We start from the raw sequence: 21,476 nt of genomic DNA on the forward strand, positions 1-21,476 counted from the left end.
AAGGGAGAGGAGGAGAAAGGGAGGGAGGGAGAAACGAATCAAGAAGAGAGAAAGGAAGAAAGGGAAGAGGGGAAGAAGGAAGAGACAAATGAGTTGCGAATGGCCAAGTCTTGATAGTTTTTAAATTTAGGTGATAAGTATATGAATGTTCGTTGAATTATTGTATATGTTTAAAAATATGTTATAAGATATGCTGGAAAAAAATCAAATGGCTAAAGAGAGCCTTTGAAAGTATTTCAGTGGGAAGCAGCTTCAGAAAAATGATTACGAGCACAGGCTCTAGAGTCAACTGGATTCCAGTCTGGGCTTCTGTATTTTCTTGAACTTGGGCATGTTACTCAACCTCTCTATTCTGAGTTTCCTTTTAGGTAAAATGGATATCATAATAGTATCCACCTCAAAGGATTGTTGAAAATAATCAACATGATAATACTCCTGAAGCACTGAGAATAGCATCTTTCACAAACTACCATAAATGTTTATTATTATTTTTGATATTGTCTATTATTCTAGCAATGGTTCTCAGCTGGGGGAAATTTTGATCCCTGAGAGATATATGGAAATATCTAGAGGCATTTCTGGTTGTCACAACCAGGCAGTGCTACTAGTGGGTAGAGATCAGGGAAGCTACGAAATATCCTATGCCACATAGGACAGCCCCCCACAACAAAGAATTATCTGGACCAAAATATCAGTAGTGCCAAAGTTGAAAAACCTGCACTAGTATTACAAGGACATTGTAAAAATATTAGAAAATATAGGTAAACAAAATAAGGAATAATAATATTTCATAATTTCACCATGCAGAAATAATCAGTATCTCAAACTGGAAATTTACAAAAAGAAAAGGATGTCTTCATCAAAATTAAGATGCATAATAAAGAAAAAGCCCCTTTAATCTCACTGCTTCCAGGGATGACCTCTCCTCATTTCTTCAAAGCTATCACCATTTATAGAAAGTTGTCCAACCTCTTCAAACCTCTGGTAAATGTACCATTTGGCATTTGACTTGGCTACTAGATTCTATTGGAATGAAGCTGAATGAAAAGCAAGAAAACTATTTAAAGTCATTGATGAGCCACCTCAGAAATCTTGTGGGAACCTACTGTGACACCACTTTTTGGGGAAAAATTTGGCAGATTATATCAAAAACTTTTTAAAAGTCCATATTCTTTGATTTGGCAATTCCATTTATAAGAATTTATCCTAAAGAAATAATCAGACAAGTGTGCAAAGGTGTTTGTACAATTGGTCACTGCTGTATTATTTTTAATTGTGAACAATTGGAAGGACCTAAACTGGAAACAACAAAGAAAGATTGGCTGATTACATCCTGGTGTACCTCTGCAGTAAAATACCATGGAGCCATTAGAAAAGACAATGTTCATCTCTGTGTACTTACATGGAGAGATATCCATAATGTATTTGGTGAAAAATAACCACAGGAAAGGTCTAGAAAGGCTGATGTGTTAATGGATATCATGTGAAGGATGTGGGTGAATGCCAGTAGAAATTGCTGGAAGGGGCTGGAACTCTCTGGGAGGAGGGTCAGAAGACACGCTGGTCCCTGTTACCTGGCATTCTATAGAGAAGTGTGCTTGGGCCAGGATGCAGCTAGATGCACTTGTGGACTGTACTGTAGCAGAGGGACCTCACCCTGTTACTCTTCTTTTTAATGGACCAAAGGGAGTGCCTTGTTCACTGGGTGACAAATGCTTTGCCTTCAGGTGCAAATATATAGGTGCAATAGAATAGTCTATGCTTTTGGGCAGCTCTTTGTAGAGCTCTATGAAATACCTGGAGTCTTTGGGGCCACTGGTCCTGGGGGAAGTTGGTTTGGGCACAGCACCTCCTGCCTGCTGCAGGGAGTATCAGGGAAAGGTCCCGTGTAGCTCATCAACAGCAGCAGGAAAGAGTCCTAAGGATCAGCAGGTCTGTCTTCTGCTCTCACTCATCTAAGTGGTTGGCTCTTTCAGTCTTAAAGTGGGGGATTATGCCAGATGATCTCTAAGGACACTTTGAGCTCTAAGTATTTTAAGATCCTAGCATTTTAATCACTGTCAATGGTAATTTCTGATGTTACAAATGACTTGTAATTTTCCCTAGGGTATCATTAGCTATGCTGGTGAGGTTCACTTGCTATAATATTATCAGTCCACCGGGGAGGCTCATCTCAGTATTAGACAACACTTTCCCATTCTTCTCCCACTTCTTTTTCTTCCTAGGTTTTCTCTCTGCTTCTCAGGAGGTTTATATGGCTTAATTAATTCAGATCAGCCAAGTGCTTTTGAGACTCTGAGAGTAAAGTCAATGTCTCACTATGAGTAATAGCCCAATGGGAGCTCAAATCACTCACAGCATTATTAGCAGAAGATGTTAGTCTTGCTGCTCATGTAACTTGAAGCCTATTAGTTCTATTGTGCAACATCTGCTCCTTGGAGTAAAAGGCATCCCAGGAGAACCCACCTGAGCTCCTAAGTCTTTTGTATAAATACTCCAGGGATTTGAAGATGTGCTTGGAGCTGAGTGAGGGCATTGGGGGAAATGACATTCCTTACAGGGATAAAATGAAGTTTTTTGGAGGATTTGTGCTCTAGTTGGAGGAACTTTTTTTTGGCAGACTTCCTGTGAGCCTTGGGGAAAATGCCTTTCTCTAATTTCTCTTTCCAATTTTTCACCAGATGGTGAGAGTAAGTCACTTAGGCCCTTTAGGGTAAGGAAATTTAACCATCACCGGCTCCAACCATCCCAAGAGCATACCCAGCAAGAAGGGCTTGAGGGAGCTTAAAGTCATAGGTTTGGGGATAACCCACTCTGCTATGCAGGAACTCTGTGGCCTTGGGCAGGTTGCAGACTTCAGACTTTCCTTTTTTTTCCATCAGTAAATGGGTATAATAATATCTAATTCCCAGGTATCATGAGGATTAGGTGTGATATTAGTCAATATACGTGAAGCTCTTAGGAGAGTGCTGGCCCATAGCAGGACCTGTGTGAACATCTGCTATGACAGGTGTGAATGCCTCACACAGACTGGCAGTGGAGATAACCATTGTTTATTGCGTGCTTTTGATGAACCAGGCTCTGTACTTAAGCATTTTACATATGTTATCTCATTTAATCCTTCCAACAACGTGGAAGTGTGAGGTAGCACTATTATGTTCCCGTTTTAGAGATGAGGAAATGAGGCATAGAGAGATTAAGGAACTTGTACAAGGTCATACAGTGAAAAAGTTGGATACCAGGGCCTAAGCTCTTAACTTATTAGGTTATACAGTACTTGCCTTTCCCTCCTCCTCTATAACTTCCCATAGGTCTTAGAATTAACTTCCTCCAATTGTAAATCAGAGAAGAAGGAGTATTTGTAGATGACCTAAAGAGAAAGTCCACACTGCCAAATTCTTGGTATCTTGTGATTCAAAATAGAGAGGCTGCAAGACACCTCAATTCATCATTCTCTGTCCCCTCTGCCTCTTTCCCTCTCTGACTGACAGTTCCCATTTGAACACCAAAATCGAGGGCTTGGCAATACTATTCATGTCTGAGAACTAATTCAAGTGGTTCTGATTTAATTTTTATCAGAGTCTATTCTGAAAAGCCTGGGATACCTTGTGCTCCAGAAATTAACTTCTGGTAGCTATGATGAAAAGAATAGGAACGATAAAGTGAAGCCAGTCCAGGGAAGTGCAGGGATTACTGGAATCCCTCACTTTGTGGGAGGTGTCATTCTTATTTTTACCCCATAAGGTTTTAGTGATTCCAAAAGCACAGAAAAAGATAATAAGAAAATGTGCATCTATCATGGTTCTGCTACTATGCTGAGAAACCACTGTGGCATGGAGGTTTATTTACCTCTAGCTCTTCAACAGCTCTGATACATAGTTGGGATCTTTATAATAAACATATATATTTCCGTTTTTCATTAAATAGTATAACATTGTCATGTAAATTATTTGTAAGTATACAAATGTAAATTTCAATGCCTGCATAATTTTGTATCATGTGCAATTTCTATTTTAAAGAAGAATAAAGTAAGTCCTATGTTAACTACCAGTCAGTTTAGAAATAGAACATCGCCAATATTTTAGATGCTTTTTTTTGTGCTCCTCCCTAATTGGATTCCTCATTCCTCCGGAAAAGTAATCACCATTTTTGAGAAAATTGTTCTCTTACTTCACCAACTGTGGTGGGCCATTGCATTGGTGGCCCCCCAGTGAACCATGGCTTCCTTTATTCCGCACTTGTGTAGTCACTTCCCACATTGACTTCTGGGTCTGTCCATATGACTTGGTTTGGCCAATGGGACAGTGATAAGCATTATGCAAATATTGGGAGAGGTTCTTTTGGAATATTCCTTCTTGGGACTCTGAAACCACCATGCTGTGAGGAAACCATGCCAACCAAGGTGCTACACTTATGTGCCCACCCACCCCAAGCACCCCTCACCCCCTGCCCAGGAGTCAAGCTGTCCCAGCCAGCCCCCAGATATGAGTCACTCCAGGTGGGGCTCCAAAGTGGAGCAGATGTGAGCCATTTCTGGTGTGGTCTTTGTAAATCCCTGATCCACAGAATTATGAGCAAATAGAATCACTGGTGTTTTAAGTCACCAAGTTTTTGCATGGTTTATTATGGCAGCAATAAATAACTGAAATACAACCTATGTGTGTATTCCTAAACAATGTATTCATTAGTTTTATCTATTTTTGAACTCTACCTAAAATAGTAACATACTAGGTAGTTTCTTGGGTGACTTGTTTCTTTTGTTAAGCATCCTGTTTGAGAGATACCTTCGGTTGTTTTGTGTGGTTGACGTTCATTCATTTTCTTTGATGAAGAGTGCTCCACAATTATTTATTCATTCTACTGCTCATTTTGGCTGTTTTGAGTGGGGGGTGATTAGAAACCAAGTTTCTGTGGACATTCTCACACACATCTCCTGGAGTCCATGTGCAAGTGTTTCCCTAGGGTATATTCTTAGGGGCAGAATTGCTGTATTGAAGGATATGTGCCTGGTCAACTTTATTAGGCATTGTCAGACTGTTTCCGAAAGCGGTCTCTTACATGTCCTGCGGGAAGTATGTGAGAGTTCTGACTCTTCCTCATCCTTGTCAGTATTTGGTATTATAAGGGTTACAAATATTTTTTATGTGATGGATATGTTTTGATATAACATTGTGGTTTTAGTGAATTTTCTTAATGATCAATGAGCTCCTTTGTATGTTTATTGGACATTTGGATATCCTCTTTTCTAAAGTGCCAGCTTAAGTATTTGCTCATTTTTCTGTTCAGTTGTTTTTCTTTTACTTATTAGCTGTTTTTTTTATAGACTTTGGATATAGGTTGTTTAATGATTATTTGTGTTACAAACACTTCCTACTGTTTTCACTGTCTTGTATGATGTCTTTTCAGGCACTTAATTTTAACGTCGACATATTTGTCAGTATTTTATTTTATGGTTCGTGCTTTTTGTGTCTTGTTTAAGAAATTCTTTTCTGCCCCCAAATCATGAGATATTCTCCTATATTTTCTTTTCAAATTATTCTTTTAAGGGACTTAAACTTTAGGGTCTTAATATACCTGGAACTTAATTTGTATATGGTAAGAGATAGGGATTCAATGTCATATTTTTTCCCCATGGGTACTAAATTACCCCAGCACCACTTGTTGTAAAGTTTATCTTTTCTCCACTGTAATACCACTTTTATCATACATCAGTTATCCACATATAAGTGAGTCTGCTTCTGGGTGCTCTGTTAATTCCACTGGTGACATTGCCTATTCTTGCTTGATATCTTGGTATCTGGTGGAGCAAATTATTTCACCTCAATCTTCTTCAAGAGTATTTTGGCTATTCTTTGCATCTCTACATGAATTGAGCATCAGCTTATCAAGTCCTACAAAAATACATATAGAATTTTTAATCAGACTTGCATTAAATCTATTGATCAACTTGAGAAATTTACATATTTTCAATACATGAACATTCTATATCTCTCCATTTAGATACTCTTGATGTATTTTAATTAAGTTTGTATAGTTTTCTCTGTTAAAGTCGCATACATTTTTGCTAGGTACTTTAAAATCCTATTTGTAAATGATATTTATTTTTTTTCTGTTTCTTTGAATGTATCAAAATACAATTGATTTCTCAATCCTGGGACCTTGGGATCATGACCTGAGCCGAGGGCAGACGCTTAACGACTGAGCCACCCAGACGCCCCAAAAGACAATTGATTTCTATGAACTGATTTTGTATCTGAAGTTTGCTAACATCTCTGTTAGTTCAAAAAATTTATAGAATTGTTTGAATTTCTATGACACAATTGTATCATGTAATGTAAATAATGACAATTTTGTTTTTCTTTTCCCAATACTTAAAAAAATCTTTATAATAATAGCAGCATTTATTGAGGACTTTCTATATGCCAGTGTCTTTTCCCAGTACTTGTAATTTTGATTTCTTTTCCTTGCTTTTCTGCACTGGCTAGAACCTTCAGTATACTGTCAAATAGCTGTTCTAATTGCTGGCATTCTTGTCCCCTTGTTTCCATCTCAAAACGAATGAATTCAATAGTTCACATGTAAAAAAATATTTGCTATAGTTTTTTTTTTGCAAGTAAACCTATGAGATCAATAGAGTATCCTAGTCTTATTTTGCAAAGAGTATGTTTTTATAAATAAAATGATGTTGAATTTTCTCAAATGCTTTTTTGTGTATCTGTTGAAATGATATGATTTTTTCCCACTTTATTAATGTGGTGTTATTTTAATTGATTTTTTTGAAAGATTTTATATACTTATTTGAGAGAGAGAGAGTGAGAGAGCACAAGCAGGGGGACTGGCAGGCAGAGGGAGAGGGAGAGGCAGGCTCTCCACTGAGCAGGGAGCCTGACTTGGGGCTTAATTCCGGGACTCTGAGATCATGACCTGAGCCAAAGGCAGACACTTAACTGACTGAGCCACCGAGATGCTCCTATTTTAATTGATTTTCTTTTTTTTTTTTTTAATTTTTAAAATTTATTTGACAGAGAGAGACACAGCGAGAGCAGGAACACAAGCAGGGGGAGTGGGAGAGGGAGAAGCAGGCCTCCCGCCGAGCAGGGAGCCCGATGCGGGGCTTGATCCCAGGGCCCTGGGTTCATGACCTGAGCTGAAGGCAGAGGCTTAATGACTGAGCCACCCAGACACCCCTTAATTGATTTTCTGATGACAAATCAATCTCATATTCTTGGATTAAATCTAACCTGCTGGATTTAATTTGCTAATATTTTATTTAAAGAGCTTACATATATGTCCATGAGTGATATTAACCAGAAAATTTTTTTTCTTGGATTGTTCTCAGGTTTCAGAGCCATGGTTATATAAGCCTTATACATTCTGAAAAACTCTGGGTATGACGGTATTATTGGCTTTACCAAAAGTTCAGTAAAACTTGCCAATAAAGCTAATAGATCTGGGATTTAAGAATGAGAGATTTTTGACCTCTGATTTAATTTCTTAAAGGTTATGGGACATGTTCTAGCTCTTCTTAAGTTAGTTTGGTAAGTTATATTTTTCAAGAGTTGTCCATTTTTTTAAAAGATTTTTATTTATTTGAGAGGGAGAGGGCACAAGCACGGGGGAGGGGCAGAGGGAGAGGGAGAAGGAGACTCCTTGCTGAGCAGGGAACCCAACACAGGGCTCCATCCCAGTACCCTGAGATCATGACCTGAGCCAAAGGCAGATGCTTGACCAATTGAGCCACCCAGGCACCCCAAGGAGTTGTCCATTTCATATAAAGTTTCAAATTTACTGGCATGTTATAGTTAAAAATATATTCCTATTACCTTTCTAAGGTCCACAACATCATAATTATATCCCCCTTTTCATTACCGATATTGCTTGCTTGTGGCTTCTTGTTTTTAATTTTAATCATCTTATTAAAGCTTATCAGTATTATTAATCTTTTCTAAGAACCAGTGTTTTTCTTGGCTCATCTTCTCCAGTCGAATTTTTTCATCTCATTAATTTCAGTTGTTATCTTTCTGTTTTCCTTTATTCTACCTTAATTTTAAATGGACATCTGGGTTTGAACTCCTTAGGTTCTGTAGTGCCTCAAACAAAGCAGTTGTGAACTTTTTTCTCAGATTCTTTCTCAGGTTTGGGCCTGATTCTTCCCTTTTGTTTAGAAGGGCAGAGAGCTTGTGTCCCTCTGCACTTAGTTGTGAAAAGAATTTGCATCTGGAGTCTCCTTCTGTATTTTCTGGCCACTGGCTAATACTCTGATGCTCTGGGGCCTGGGTTACGTGGCATTGTCACATTTCTCTGAGCTTAATAAGTTCCCTGCGGAAACAAGGGAAAAGTCATTGTCCTGGGAATCTGCATCCCATTGGCAAACTTTCTCAACCTGATGCTGCGGAAAAGGGTTTAGGAAAAGAAGGCCCCATCATCAGTCAATGGGATCAGACCTGCGATGAGCAGAGCTCTGTCCACAGAATCCCATTGTCCCTCAACCTCTCAGAGGTTCTTCTGGAGCATTGGATCTTGTGGGAACAGGTTTTGAAGCAGGGCCTTCTTGTTCCAGAATCTGAGAGATCTTGGCACAAAGACTTTCTTTCTCACATGTGCTTTCCCCAATCCCTCCCATGTTCTGTGATCCTGGAAACAAGACAGGGTAATTTGATAGGAGACACTTCGAAATAAGAAAAAGAAAGTTGCCCTGGAGAAACTCTGAGAAGATTCAGATCAGTTCCATGAGGTTAGAGATTTAGTTACTTGTGTTAAAATTAGAAGCTTCGGGCGCCTGGGTGGCTCAGTTGGTTAAGCGACTGCCTTCGGCTCGGGTCATGATCCTGGAGTCCCGGGATCGAGTCCCACATCGGGCTCCCTGCTCGGCAGGGAGTCTGCTTCTCCCTCTGACCCTCTTCCCTCTCATGCTCGCTACCTCTCATTCTCTCTCTCTCTCAAATAAATAAATAAAATCTTAAAAAAAAAAATTAGAAGCTTCAATCAAGAGTTTGACAAATTCCTTCACTGGCCTCAGCTTCACAAACACATGAATAGTGTAATTTTCTCCATTCATCTCATGCGGTGCTCTGGGAAAGGAGATGTGTTCCAGGACCCACGGGTCCCAGGAACACCCAGCAGCATCGGCAGATGCCACCTATACCAGCCATATGGCACTTGTTTTTCAAAACCGTTGCCTCAAATTGAAACTCAACAAATATCTCTTAAGGATCTACATCGTGTTTGGTTTTGGCACTGAGGAAGTGAACAGGACATGGTTCCTGCCCTTAGGGAAACCACGGTGTAGGGGGGAGATGGAAATGTCAACAGATAATTACCACTGAATTCGGAAAGTACTAGAAAGAGGTTAAGTACAGAGTACTGTGAGAACTCAGAAAGAGTGAGTGGGGGGGTCTCTTCTGTATGCTCCTGTAGGTCCACTTTCAGCCCTTCTTTGCCCCCCTCTTTGCCCTGGGAGGCTGACCTACCTGAGCTCTATCAATAGACTCCCTTGTCATCCAGCTTCTGGTTCCAGTGGTCCATTACAGGGAGCAGTAGATGACAAGGATCGGGGAAGGAGAATGAGTGGGGTTATTTATTCCCCTGGTGTCCTCCCTACAGTGTGGTTTTGGGCCAGCTGCATCCTTCCAACAAGAGTCACAGCTCCACTCAAGGCCATCCTCTCCTCGGGACTCTCTCTTACCAGTTCCCTTAGCCTGTCATGCCTCTGGCGGTAACAGTCCTGCTTCTAGCACCCCGGGTACTGCCCTAGCCCTTGTATTTCCCCTATAAAGAGCTCATTCCTGAGTAAATCCTTCTTTATTAAGTCTTTGTCAAATCATCTTTCTTTGAGTGTGTGATTATTTCTTACTGGGTCCCTGGCTGATATCATATCTAATTTTGTTGGGATAGGGCAGTATGGTGACCCAGCCAGGAGACTTCACAAAGGAGGTGATGTTGAGGCTCGGGTTTAAAAGCTAAATAGAATTTTGTCTAATGTTAAGTTAGCTTTAATTTCTCACAGTCAAAAGGCAGTAGTTAAGTTAATACATCCCAGACACCATCTCTCCCTACTGTTAAGTTTTACTCCTCATTAATGATTCTCCATTTTGTAAGAAGGATTCTTATAAACAAACAAATAAGCCAACAGTATTCCCCAAGAATAATGGTAGTTGTTCTTTTGGTGTTTGTTGTTTGAAACCGTTTTGTAATGAGTAACACTTACCTTTAAAATGAATTGACATTTAATTAATCCCAGTAGCACCTATGTAAATTTAAAAATAGTGCACATATGTGTGAAATACTTTTTATTCAGTCTTCAGATGATGTTTGGCTCACATATGGATTTGAGAACCACTTAAAAAAATTCTGTGTCTTCTCTCTGAAGGGGTCCATGGTCAAGCTCGGGAACCATAGATCTAGGCAGAGTTTCTATATCCCTCTACTCTGCTACCCCAAACCTTCCTGTGCACAGGCATCCAAATCATCAAATGTTATAGCTGGAAGGAGAACATACAATTTACTGAATTCAATCACTCTATTTTACAGGTAAGGAAATGAGGGCGAAATTGGTCTCAAGATTTCACATAGCTGGTTAGTGGCAGAGTCAACAGTAAAACTTGGGTCCTTTGCCTCGTAGTCTAGAGCTTCTTCTGTTACTAAAAATTAAAAATTGTCATTCTCCTATGGTAACATTTTGTGCCAAAATTTTGATCTCTCAGTGTCCTCCAGATTGAGCAGATGGGAAACATTTCCTTTGTCTCCTCACCCTCCCACTCCCTGCTCATTCTAAGGCAGCAAGTCCTGAAATGGCATGGTATCTGCTCCTAGCCAGGACCAAGTCCTACAGCATGGGAACAGTGGGCATGACTAGGCTTAGCCCACTTCAGATTAAGGGCAAGAGACTGCCAACCCCGAAGATCACAGGGATTTAAGTTAGCCATGGGCATAGCAGACAGGTGTGGGGCCTAAAAATTGAGGGAGCTCCTGGGAGGCCAACTGGCTAGCCTGGAAAGCTCTAGAAAAGACCACAAGTAGACTTGTATTAATAGCCATCCTGTGTCTGCATGGCATTTCACAACTCAAGTATACATGCTCGTTCCCATGATTCTACCTGTGACCCGTAAAGTACAAATACTGGGTTCCTGCGTCTTAAGAGAAGTAACCTAGCCAATGGCATCTGGCCAGAAATCAGGTTTGCTATCTCCTTATCATTCATAGGCTGCCACTGCATCAGAGTCCATGGGACATCTTAGGGGCTTGGAGAGGGAAATTTGCCCATGAGAGATAAGAATACTTGCTTTTACATTTTCATTCGTAAGACCAAAAAACTGAGATTTGACCAGTCAGTGGCTGGCATCCTAGACCAGGAGTGTTCTAGACAGATAATGAGCAAATTGAGAGACAGAGGAGTCTTCCCAGTGAAAAGATCCAGGTTTTTCTCGGCAAACAGAGGCACCTACATTTGAAAAATGTTATAGCCCATTGAAAAATAAATAACCCTAGGATTCTAGGAAATACCCCTCTCTTAGAATGTTCTAGGTGTGAAAGGAACATGGTCCTATGGAAGTAGTAGTGGATGTTTGTTGTTTTATCTGCCAAGGGTTATTTTAGATATACAATTTAAATGAGATCTGCTGCATTCTTACAGTTCTCAATCCTCTGGTCACTGCTCAACAGCCAGAGCTAGACATCTGATCCAAGCTGAGCCAAGGGATACTATTTATCCATCTGCCTATCCCACTGATCTTTCTGGTAATGGGCACTTGGCCCAAGCTGGGTCAGTCAGAACCCTTTCCTCAGATTGTTTTTTGGGTCATGCATTGTGACAAAAGCTGGGTGATGTGAGCTTGGATGTTGCTAACAGTCATGTTTCCAGTGACTTGGAGAAGACTAAGAGAAGAGATGTCCTAGTAGCAGTCTATTCCTGGTTTTAGTTGACTTTCAGGCTAGGAATTTCAACAATTCAGTTCTATAAGTTAAAAAAAAAATCCATTTGTCACTTGCCACCAAAGTCTTTTGTGGTATAAAAGCCTTAATTTCTTAAAGATAAGCCTCACGTCTTATTCATCTTAAACTCTCCAGTATTTAGTGCTACCCCATGATTTTCTCTGAGTAGTCCCAGAGGAATATATTTTATTATATTTTTCCAGAGAGATATATTTTAAAATGTAGATTTAGTCTCTATTATTCCAGGCTCCAAATGTATGAATGTCTATATCCAGATCTATAAAGGAAAATACCACATAGTGAAATCTCCTCGAGAATTTAGTATAATTCCAAGAAGCATTTTGTGTTTAAGAAATGTTTTCAGAATTCTAGATCTGGAATTGCTATTGAGCAGGCGGGGTAAACCCTGAATAGGATCCAAGCTAAGAGAACAGTTGAGAGCTAGTCCCAGAAAACTAGGATCCTGAAGTTCTTCCAGACCCAGGAAGCAAGGAGATCATGACATCTATAAGGAAACTGAACCCGAGGATGAGAACTCACCTAGTCCTGAAGGGGTTTTAGCAGAAAAAAGTTTAGGGAAGCCTTGGGGGAGTAGGAGCTACTGTCCAAGTAGCCAGCTCCTGAGTTTCACTTTCTCCATGGCCTCTTCTCACATTCGTTTCCTTCCTTCATTCAGATGTTCTTTGAGTGCCTATAATGTCCCAGTGCTGCCACCATAGCTCTCTGGCTCCCCCCGCCCTTTTTAAAAAAAAAATTTTTTTTATTATGTTCAGTTAACCAGCATATAGTACATCAGAAGTTTTTGTTGTAGTGCTCAACGATTCATTAGTTGTGTATAACACCCAGTGCTCATCCTTAATACCCATCACCTGGTTACCACATTCCCCCACCTTCCTACCTTCTGTAACCCTCAGTTTGTTTCCCGGAGTCCAGAGTTTCTCATGGTTTGTCTCCCTTTCTTATTTCTTCCCATTCAGTTTCCCCTCCCTTCCCCTGTGGTCCTCCATGCTATTCCTTATGTTCCACAAATAAGTGAAACCACATGATAATTGACTTTCTCTGCTTGACTTATTTCACTTAGCATGAACCCCTCCAGTTCCATCCATGTCCATGCAAATGGTGGGTATTCATCCTTTCTGATGGCTGGGTAATATTCCATTGTATATATGAGCCACATCTTCTTTATCCATTCGTCTGTTGAAGGGCATCTCAGTTCCTTCCACAGTTTGGCTATTGTGGACATTGCTGCTATGAACATTGGGGTGCATGTGCCCCTTCTTTTTACTACATCTGTGTCTTTGGGGTAAATACCTAGTAGTGCAATTGCTGCATTATAAGGTAACTCTATTTTTACCATCTTGAGGACCTCCATACTGTTTTCCAGAGTGCCTTCACCGGCTTGCATTCCCACCAACAGTGTAAGAGGCGTCCCCTTTCTCCACAACCTCGCCAACACTTGTTGTTTCCTGTCTTGTTAATTTTGGCCATTCTGACTGGTGTGAGGTGGTATCTCATTGTGGTTTTGATTTGTATTTCCCTGATAGCTAGTGATGTTGAACATTTTTTCATGTGTCTGTTAGCCATGTTCATGTCTTCTGACCATTTCTTGACTGGATTATTTGTTTTTTGGGTGTTGAGTCCCCTTTTTATCCCTGGTCAGGGATGAGATTCCTTGAGGTTTCAGTTAGGTTGTCTGAATGTGGCAAGGTGTCTAGGGAGGGCAGGCAGTCATTTTGTAGTGGGGGAGGTGGACCTGGGTGGGGAGGAGGTGAATCTGTCCAAAGGCAGCAGGACCCCAGTTACCAGCTGAGCCCTAGACTAGGCCAGGGGCCCTCAGAAGGCAGACTGGTCACAGCAAGGCAAGAGATATGAGACTTTATAACATTTTGAAACTTTCAAGGACCTAAGGAAAAAATATATCCTACTCTTAGCCTTGTTCTCTAGAGTGCACCTTTCTTCAGGACACAGTCTGTGGAAATCTTCTGCTGGTTTTCAGTTGCCCTTTGTGTGAATCTGCTGATTCTCAGTGGACTCACAATCCCACAGCTTAATCTTATTCAGTGATTTCCAAACATGTGAAAAAGAAGAAGAGAGACTTGTGTGCAGTGTATTTTCTGCAACAAATCTCTAAAGAGCCTATCCAAAAGGAGAGGTCCAATGAGTTTCAAGTGGATACACAGTAATAATGCAAAAAATTTATTATTCTAAGCTGTGAAAATAAAACATAGTTTATTTATAAGAGAAAACAACCTTTACATGATTCACAAAGGAAACGCAGGGCCATAAGGGACTGCCATCATGATAGTCCTGCGTTGGCCATCATTATGTCTGACAGCCCTAAAGAAAAACTTCAGTCTTATGAGTAGGTTTCTCTAAATTTAGACTGCAGTTCTAGAAATGAGCTTCATTCAAATGCTAAAGAGTCTATGGCATTATTATAGTGGTGTTACTGAATGGTAGAAAAAGAAACATTATAATAGAAAAATATTTATTGGCTTAAAATCAGGTATTTAGATACCAGGTATAGAGAGCCATTTTCTGGGACAAGACCTTGGCGGTATTACATTAAATTAGGTATTTAATAAATTAGATATTAAACATAGGTAATTTATAAGTTTATTTAATACAAACAAATTTGTATTTAGTACAAATTAAGTATCTGTAGATACTCTACAGCAGTGGTCCTTAACTCTTGGGGTCATGGGTCCCTTCAAAGACATTTACACACATTCACACAATTTTACATACAATTTCAGGATGTCATGGGTCTGTAGAATTCCTTCTGCCATCCTCCAGATCAAGAACCTTTGCTCTATAGGATCCTACAGTTTAAAACACTTGTGAACTGTATTGTTAAAGACTTACTTTGGGATTCTGGTATTGATAGGCTAGTGTATTGCCAACCAAATTTCCCATTTAAAAAAACTAGAGAACCTGAATAAAAAAGAAGCATTTGAAAGCTTTGGAGAGGTATGTGAAGATGTCCAGAACTGGAGAAAATTTGGGATAGAAAGGAAACTCTCTCAGGTGAGCCTGATATTCTAAACTGCTTTTCCCTTCAAAGCATCTCTTCTTGATTCTTAAGCAGCAAGGATGCGTAGCCTGGGAAACCAAGCATCAAGTGACTGGTAAGAGGCAGGGAATTCGAGCAGAGCTTACATCAGTTTCTCATGGTGGGGGAGGGGGGGACAAAATGGGAGTTTAAGGCTACAAAGACTGCAATAACTCAAGAGGCTGAAATCCTACAGGGAAGTGAGACCATCTGAACCACTTCTCCCCTTGAGGCGTTCACTAATTGGAAAGTGGTAAAGTTGCTCAACAGAGCTTTCTCACAGTGCTGGGGGGATACAAATCAGATTTCAGGGTCTTCCAAGGAGAAGAGACCCTGATAGATAGTCCAAGATGCTAGCTGGGATCTTCAAGTATTATATCCATGGAGTAAGAACAAACCAGAAATAGATCAGGCCTTGCAAAACTGCAGTGCAGGCCTGAGTTGATGTGATCTGCCCCTAGTCTAGAAGTTAAAGCCTACTATGGAACCTCTGCAACTTTTTTAGACAATATTTGGAATTAAATAAAAAAGTACGGGACATACCCAGGACTAACTGAAGGGCTTGCTGCTTAATCACTTTATGCTCAAGACTGTGAACCAAGAGGCTGGGAATTCCTAACCTGCTTCCTGCTGATGCCCTGGTTACCTCTTGGGTCCCTAACAAGCTTGCCTCTGTAGTGACTGGCCTTGTAACTGAAGTGTAATGTAAACCAATTCCATAACTCTGAACTGCTTGAAATTTAATTCCACCAAAACGGCATCATGAAACTGGGGCATTATGAAGGATTCCTGACAAAAGAAAAATAGTTTTGATGGAAGCCTCCTCCCTGGTCTCCAACTCATGCTTGAATCACATTCAAGCTTGCATCCGCTCACTGAAGCATTATTGTGGATTTCAGAACTTGGGGCAAGTGCCAAAAAACTGTGGAATCCTGGTCCTAAGCTCTTTCCCCTGAACTCTGGGGACAGGCATCCTGAGCTGCTTCTTGCTCTTTCTTTACCTTCTGTCTTGTCAAATGCACAAGTTACATTAGGATGACGCGGTTAGGGACAGAGATACCATACATGCTGATTCTTCTGTGAGAAAGCCTGGGTAGGGTCTTCTTCACAGAGATTTTATTTCTACTAGGACATTTGAGAAATACAGAAACCTTCCTTTTGCTGACTTGCAAACAGCATACCCCTTGGCAAAACAGTGTCCACAGATCCTTGACAAGGAGCCTTCACAGCCTGGAGGTTTGAACTATTCCACTGCAGTTGGCAGGGGACCCAGATGATGAAATCTCTATCCAAATGCCAAGACTCTCACTCTAGGAAACTTCAGGGAAAGTGTATATAAAATGGCATTTCTTTCGCAGCCCCTAAAAGCAGGAGGAAAACCACCAATATTAATGGGCTTCTGGTTGGGTAAATTCCTGGCACTAGGAGGACTTAGCCCATCATTTGATATCACGGACTTTTCCATACCCAGGACATCACTCCAATTATCCAGGTAGACTACTCTGCCTGCACTTTGTGTACCTCATCTAGTGGAAAGACAGTATTTTATGGGTATATGTGTAGGTATTTAAAAGAAGAATTGCAGAAGAACCCGAATGCGCACACACACACGCACACACGCACACGCACACACACAGAGTTTGAATTCTCTGGGAATTTTGTTTCTCTCTCTGTTCTTTAGAAGAATAACTAGCTAACTGTCATACAGACAGAACAGTATAGACTCCGTAGCCAGACAAACCAGCCGTGCGATTCAGTTACTCCCCGAACGTGGCAAGTGACTTAACCTCTCCATGTCCTCCATTTCCTCATTGGTAAAATGGGGATAATTAGACCTACCTCACAGGATTGTTCCAAAGTTTAAATGTACAAGAGTAGATGGAACAGCTCCTGGTGCACAGTGGGAATTGAGTCAATGTCGCTGTTATGACTGTTATGTTGTTAGGGGGGCTGCCATACTCTTTGTTTCCTCACACTTTTGTCTTGGCCCACAGAATAGGCATTTTGCTGACAGAAATCCTGGGGAGGAGGCCCCTGCCTGTCTCTTCCCCCTCACTTTCCTCTTCTGGCAAGAATGACTTACCTGATTGAGGAGACTCACTGAGGAAAAATTTCTGCTGATCTTGACCCCATCTCTGAGGCCTGCCTACCCTAAACCATGCACATTCTCTTTTTCTGCTTCAACTTTCCTTTTGGTAAACACACCTGGGTTGGGGTGCCTGGGTGGCTCAGTTGTTAAGCGTCTGCCTTCGGCTCAGGTCATGATCCCAGGGTCCTGGGATTGAGCTCCACATCCGGCTCCCTGCTCTGCGGGAAGCCTGCTTCTCCCTCTCCCACTCCCCCCTGCTTGTGTTCCTGCTCTCGCTATCTCTCTCTGTCAAATAAATAAATAAAATCTAAAAAAAAAAAAAAAAAGAACACACGTGGGTTAAGGCTTAGCCCCAGAGCACTGTTTCTCAACCCTACCTGCACTTGGGAATTACCTGGGAGCTTTCAAGTATGTACTAGCGCCTGGTCCAACCTCAAGATTCCAAGGTGATCGCTGTTGTTCAGGCATCAGGGGTTTTAAAAGTTCCCAGTAATTCTAACCTGCAACCTGGTTGGATGTCAGTGTTCTAGAGGCAGCCTAGAGATTTTTCCTCTCTTTGATTCTTTCCTGCAATCTGTGGGTATTGGATGCTCTGTGACACTCCACACTGTAGGTTGGGGAAGTACCTGTTCTGCAGACCCAGCTGTCTCAGATCAGACCGCCACAACCAGACCTAGAAGTATGTAGTAAGAGGTGCCTTCTTTGACCAGAAAGGTCAGCTTCAATCTTAAATCAGCTTGGCCAGTATTAAAGCTGACACTGTTTTTGCCTTGCCTCTGTTCTGAAGACCAGCGTGGGGGAGGGTGTGATTAAATCAGTCACCCAATTTTCCACACCACTTTTAATAGTGGTAATATTAACCTATGCCCCTGGCCCATGAATGTCTGTTTCAGTCTGTGGATTTGCTTTCTGCTTCATCTTCTCAACAGTTTCTACTGTAGCCTCTGGCATCTTCACCTGGTTCTTCATAACTCAAGATATCACTTGAAGGAAGAATTCCCTGGCTTATGGACAGACTGGTAATGGATATCCAGATAACAAAGATTTTTACTTACCTTTGTCTGCTAGCCACTTGCCAGCAGAGCAAATTCAGAATTTCTGATGACATGATGAAAATACCTTTAACAAACCAAGCAGGTTATGATGTGTCATTGTGGGTGTAGCTTTGATGTCCAAGTGAAATAAAAGACTAGGCCTTTTATCCAGTCCTGGAAACTTGAATCCCTGTTTGGTCAGGAATCCCTTTAGTGTCAGCTTGGCATCTTGTCCCTATTTATCAGGGAGAGAGACAGCAGGGGACTAGTCCTAGGATTCCCAAAGGACCCCCACACAGGCATTTAAATGCCATTATGTCCATACCAGCCTTGACTCCTGAGTCTGACCCATGTATTTATCCTTGGCTGTCCTCTGAATGATTTTCTTTCCAGTAAGGGTTACTGGCCCTTTGCCTACAGAGTATCCTCAGTAGTCATAACTTTGCCTCTTCATCCACATCTTCCTTCATGGGCCCCTGTGTGTTCACAAGATGAGCAGTGAGCTAGAACAGCACCCTGCTCCTAAGAGGAAAATTGTTGAGGGGAAGATGTTCTGGGGAAGGGTGCTGGCAGAGAGTTGTTGGGGGGGCAATCATGATGGATGGCCTTTCGGCTCTGGAAGTGGGAAATGCTGCTTGGAAGTCTGTGGAATTATCCTTTAGGCCAGAGCATTATATCCTTGGGGGTTCCATTCCCATCCCACTGGGGAGATAGTGTACCCAGGCATTCTAAGAATGACCCCATTGCTGCCTCTGAGACTATCTTATTGTTATGGGTTGAACTGTGTCCCTCAAAAAGATATGTTGAAATCTTAACCCCCAGTACCTCAGAATATGACCTTATTTGCAAATAAGATCTTTATAGATGTAATCAAGTTAAAATAAGGCCATTAGGGTGGGCCTTAATCCAATATGACTGGTGTCCTTATAAAAAGGGGAAATTTGGACACAGAAATAGGCACACACACAGGGAGAATGCCATGTGATGATGAAGGCACACGTCATGGTAATGCAACTATAAGCCAAGAAACAACAAAGATTGACAGCACACCACCAGAAGCTAGGAGAGGGGCGTGGAACAGATTTTCCCTTCTGGCTTTTAGGAGGAAACAACCATGCTGATACCTTAATCTTGGACTGTTAGTCTCCAGAACTGTGAGGAAATACATTTTTGTTGTTTAAGCCACCCTGTTTGTGGTACTTTGTTACAGCAGCCCTAAAAAAGTGAACACACTCATGAAACAAACCATGAGGCTGCTGACATCACTGGGTGCTTACCACACCCCGTCCCTGAGCTGTCCTCCCTGTGGTCCACACAGACAGAACTCATATCGCTGGTACCCATCACTGCTCCTGAAGTAGTTCAGGATCTCACTGCTATAGCTGTTGCCATCTGCAAGAGGGTCCAGGCCAAGGCCATGCTGAGCTGCCTCAGAAGCCTTAGTTGGCTTCTGCTCCATGAAATTTCTATTGGTGCCTTAGCAATGGCCAACCTACCCTCGCACACCTCATGGCTGCCAGTGCCACCCCCCCAGCTGTTCTTCTTCCTTGACACTGTTGCCAAAGGCTGTCCCTGGCTTAACAACCCCTCCTCACTGTGCCAGGCTCTCTCAGGAGCTTCACCACCATCCAAGGACCCACAGATTCAAAGCTTATGTGCCCCATTCTCCCACCCCCTGCTGCCACCAGATGCACTCTTCTTTATGGGGATGCTTAGCAAGCAAAGGCTGGGCCTTCCAGGGTTGCAGCTCCGTATGTGAGATTGCATATATCACTATTGGAGTTAGTATAGCCAAGTAGATCCAAGGAGAACCCCTTGGGTTACCAGTTACAGCTACACAGAAATATTAATAGGCTCAATTTTGGAGGCACTGGCTATGTGCTAAGCACTTAATGTATATTATTTAACTTAATTTATATGCTATGATAATGTATATGATTCCATTTAATTTAATTCACAAAAAACCGACAGGAAAAGAATTATCATTCCCATTTGTTGATGAGGAAACAGGGGATCAGAGAACTTAAGTAACTTGTCCAGAGTTATAGAATGAATAGGTAGAAGAGTTAAAATTGAAGCTGAAGTTTGGCTGACTCCAATGCCTACCTTCTTCCCAGTTTAGGCCACTGATACACAGGCCTCCGGCTGGAAGCACTAAGGTATAATACAGTGACCATAATTTTTCTCTTTCCAGTAACTCTGGGGCAGTTAATATACCCATATACCCTTGCTAGGTGGACAGGTGAGCACCATGATCCATATAAGGCAAAAGGATCCCATGACTGCTTGAACCCTATGGTGAGTGTTGGAGATTTTTGGGATTCTCGACCTCTTTTCCATTTTGCATTCTAACAATTCTAGAAATAGACGCTAAAAGACAAATGAGACTTAAAGTATAATATCAGATATATTGTCCAAGGTAAAGGACTTCTAGTCTATTGTGTTGGAGAACATAGCTTGGATTTGGGACAGAGTAAGATTTCCTACTACTTTCCTTCCACCTCAGCCTAGACCTGGGGACTCATCTGAGGGAAAGGATGTCTACACAAAGAACTCTAGCCCCACATAAACTGCCAGCTGCCGAAGGGAGCCTACTTCCTATCTTGTCAAATGCAAGAGAAAGAGAGAGCACCCCAGAAAAAGAAAAGAGCAGAGAGAGGCAAGTTGGAACACTGGAGCCTGAGACAGAGATGCACTTTGTTGTTTCCTGAATGCAGATCAGGAACACAGGTATCCACCGTGCATGGGCTCCGAGCAAGTCTGAAACAGTCAGAGAAAACAAGAAGGTAAAGGCCAGCACTGTTCTCATCTAACTCAGGGCCCCACTCTCGGGGGAATGTGAACCAGTGGAAGTCAGGATCTCCCCATCTCATTAGTCAGATAAGTGACTCTCCCATATAGAAGAACTAGACTAAGGTGGGAGAGAACTGGCAGTATTTGCTCCAAAATGGCTTCCTTTAGGGAAGATCCTTTACCTGGGAACAAGAGAACAAGAGAGTAGAAATCTCATCAGTATCAACGGTCGTTCATCGTACTGGGCATACTTCAAATACTTGAGGGGAGACTCAACAGGGGGAGTAGTGGTGAGAGTAGGGGATATGCGGTCAACAACTATCTCGAATCCTCAGCAGGTTGTATTCTTCTGTCCTCAGGGCTTGGAGCTCTCTAAAGTCCCACATGACCCTCTCTGTGGGTGGGGCCATCCTGTCATTATCTTCCTTCCATTTATGGTGCTTTGTTCAGTCTAGGTAGTGGATTCCAAACTGGTTTTATTTGCAGATTCTTTTCTCAAACATTTGTGATATACAAATGAGATGTGAACATTGGATAAAAGAAGAAATTCCATAGTTGATATGGGCCCATTTGATAT

The sequence above is a fragment of the Zalophus californianus genome, chromosome 13 (assembly GCF_009762305.2).
Source record: "Zalophus californianus isolate mZalCal1 chromosome 13, mZalCal1.pri.v2, whole genome shotgun sequence".
In the NCBI taxonomy this organism is placed as follows: domain Eukaryota; kingdom Metazoa; phylum Chordata; class Mammalia; order Carnivora; family Otariidae; genus Zalophus; species Zalophus californianus.